The sequence below is a fragment of the Mandrillus leucophaeus genome, unplaced genomic scaffold (genome assembly GCF_000951045.1).
Source record: "Mandrillus leucophaeus isolate KB7577 unplaced genomic scaffold, Mleu.le_1.0 Scaffold227, whole genome shotgun sequence".
Taxonomy (NCBI): Eukaryota; Metazoa; Chordata; class Mammalia; order Primates; family Cercopithecidae; genus Mandrillus; species Mandrillus leucophaeus.
Window position 1 is genome coordinate 2,984,419 of NW_012102332.1, and position 3,279 is coordinate 2,987,697.

Genomic DNA, 3,279 nt, shown 5'->3' on the forward strand with positions numbered 1-3,279 from the left:
AGGACCGTTGCGTTGGAAGCGCTCCTTCTAGTTCCCGGATCCCAGGGAGGGGGCGGGAGAGCCTTGCGGCCAAGGCCTGAAGAAGCCCGTCCGGGGATCAGCCTCCTCCTCAGGCGGCCCAGGCTGAGACAGGTGTCCCGCTGAGGGCAGTGTAGGGCGCGCTGCCCCCCGCTTCGGGCCGGGACCGAGGCCGCCAGTGTGACCGTGTATCCCTTCAGGTGGGTTCTGCAACATGTGAACTTGGTTAAAAGCTTCTAGAACGTTAAGCCAAACATCGTGGCTTTCCATCTGTTTTCTGTTCTGGTTTGAAAAAGTTCGCCGCCTTCCAGCCTGGGAGGAGCGGCGGGGCCCGGGAGGGGCCTCGGGAGGCCGCTCGCAGGGACCCCCAGGGACTGGCCGCCCCGCCGCAGGCCGGGCGCACCTCCCGGGGAGAAACGAGCAGCGCCAGCAAACGCGCACCCGGGGACGCGGCCGCCCAGCCCCGCTCCCAGCCCGGGGCCCGGGCCCCCCTCCGCGGTGCAAACCCCCTCCGCTGCCCCAGCTGCCGGCAGTTTGGCCTGAGCTCTGCCGCTGTAGGTCGGTGCCCCTTCGCCCGTCCCTCAGGCCAGCTTGGAAACTGTGTCCCACGCTCCTCGAAACACCGGACCTGCCCCCCGCCGCCCTGCGGAATGCGCCCCCCGACGCCTCAGTGGGTGGCCGGACGAGAGCACAGGTGCGGCAGCCGCACCTCCCCACGGGTCTGACCCGCATGGACCCCGCCGCGCTCCGCTGAAACTGCTCGGGTCCCGCGCGTGGCCGGCGCAAGAGCCACAGCCCGCGACAAGCCTGCTGTGTGCAGGTCAGTGACAGAACCCCACATCAAAACTGCAGAAACCAACAGCCAGCGAATGAGCTGGTACAGCCAGAGGCCCCAAGGAGCTGAGGGAGCTCTGGCCTGTGGAGTCTCTTCTCACGTTTCCAGCATATGGGGAATGCTACACTGGGTCAGCCCCTGCCCCAGATCCTGCCCCGGCCTCCAGGCTCTGGGCTTTCCTCCCCTCTCTGGTAGCTTTTATCTCCATTGCAAGCCACTTTTTCCACTACTAGCAATTAAAAGCCTCCCTTTTCTCTCTACTCTCCCAAGAGACCTCATCCTCACCTGTGGACAGGTGGCCCCCTAGCTCTCTTCTGCAGCCCCAACCACTGTGTCCATCTACTTTCTTGTGTCCCTAGACATAAAGGTACCCAAAACTTCCAGAGTGCTGAAGCCACACCTGGCCTTTCCCAGGGGCCCTGGTGACTGATCCCACCATCCATCACCCGTCACCAAAGTGGAATCCCCCTTGCAACTCACCAGTGCTTCCCTGCCCAAGCCTGGCAACCACACTCAGTGGGAAGGCCTTGGCAGTGGCTTTCTTGACCCCCCCAGCTGCTCCCAACCACTCAGCCACAGTAACCTTTCCAACATGCATATGGCCTCAATCAAACTCAAAATATTTCCTTGCTGCCTGCCACTCCAGCATAGAAACGGGACCCAGGTGACACAGGTGTCATGCTGCTGGGTCTCCAGCAACAGCCAGGACCTCCCCAGTCCTGGTATTCCAGATATCCTCAGATCTCAGCTGCCCCAGGGGCTGGAGGTTCTGGTCTTCTCATAAAACAAGAACAGTATAGGCATTTGCTTTTCATCAGTGTAATGAAATTTTAGGGACTTATGATCCTAAATGACATTACGCCGATGTGAACTGCACTCAAGTGTTATAAACTAAATTTGCAGAACAAGCAGTTTTTGTGCAATTCTTTGCAGTCTACTCAGCTCTTTCACCTCTGTGTTCAGGTTCAATCCTCATTCGTTCTTCCATGAGAGGTAGTTATCCCCAGATGCGTTCAATGCCCAGCTCCTTGCCCTGGCAGGCCCCGTCCCAGGGTCCTGGATGGCAGACACCATGCCCGCCCCACGAAGCTCACGTCACCGAGCAAGTAAACCGCAGCTGGTTTAGGTAGAGAGCAGCTGCCCACAACTGCTAACAGCCTCGCGTTTCTTTTCCGCAGAATCACTCACCCTAAATCTACACATTGTAGACTATCACATTGGTCTAAGTAGTGCTCCTCAAAATGCACTGCACGTTAGAGTCACCTGGGGAGCTTCACCACCGGGCTCCAGGCTCTGATTCGCCCTGTGGGAAGGGAGCACCGGGCACTTGTCCTGAGCCTTGGCCCCTGCCTGGGTCTGCAAACCCAGAGCGTCCACACACCAGGCTGCCTGTGCTTACCATTGTGTCCTTGAAAAGAGCTAGCTGCACTAATGCCCACTGATTTCACTGTGTGTGACCACAGCAAAGAGAAGCGGCTTTGAGGGATTTAGTGTTTTCACTCCAGTGCATTCCATTCTAAGGAAACGCCTGACCACGGCTCACGGCTAGGAGGCCCCTCTGTGCCAGATGCTGCCCTGGAGTTCAAGTGGAACATTTGCCGTCTGAACGCTTCCAAACTCCCCCCACCCATGACCTCATGGCCCACCAGGCGGCGACTTTTTCCTGGGTCGCCTGGCAGGGAGCTGTGTGGGGTGGGGGGGCTCAGGGGGCAGCTGCTGCCGCTGCAGGCCCAGGCGGACTCAGCCGCTCTAGGTCTGCTCCATCGAGCCCGTCTGTGCACAGTGACCTTTAGGGGAACTTGCCTTGCTTCCTAAGCCGCGACTCAGCCGGGGCTGTGTAAACTCTCCCTGCCTGGTCCCAGGCTAGGCTGGCTCCTCGCCTCCTTCCTCCCGACCGCGGAGCAAGTGCACTTTACCTGCGCACTTGCTGGTCTTTCTCCGGGAGTTAGTGTAAGGTCCGAATCTCCGCTCTGGATGGTGAGCGGAGCACAGCCTTCGAAGTGAGAACTCAGGGAAAGCTCCGCGCTGCAGCAGCGGGTCCCCCACCCAGGCACGCCCCCGACTGGGCCCCGCCCACGCCACGCCCCTCCCGGCCACGCCTACAACCCGGCCCCGCCCACACAGCGCCCCACCGGCCCCGCCTACAGCGCGCCCCCTCCTCACCCCGCCCGCAGCCCCCGGCGGCTCGGGCTGCAGCGGAGTCTCGGGCGCGGGCGGAGAGCGGATCCGTCTAAGGCCGCGCCCCGTCTCTCCGCGGGGACAGTTTCCAGCTTCACGTCTGAGGAGGCGGCTCAGGACCGCAGACAGCCTTTCCCTACGAACAAAATGCGCAGTGAACATTCTGTTCCCTTCCGAGCTCTCCCAGCGAGGCCCTCCAGCCAGGATGCCACGGTTACACCTGCCGACAGCCCCTCCTGCAGCACAGA

General features: G+C 61.1%; 1 protein-coding gene across 1 annotated transcript in view; it reads right to left on the bottom strand.

Annotated features, from left to right (window-relative positions):
• OCA2 (oculocutaneous albinism II) overlaps positions 1-2,852 on the bottom strand; it is a 364,145-nt gene extending 361,293 nt beyond the window's left edge. Inside the window, exon 1 of the mRNA XM_011981483.1 lies at positions 2,770-2,852. The gene's annotated coding sequence lies outside the window, so the exon portion shown is untranslated. The remainder of the gene's footprint in view (positions 1-2,769) is intronic.
• Positions 2,853-3,279: the final 427 nt, after the last annotated feature.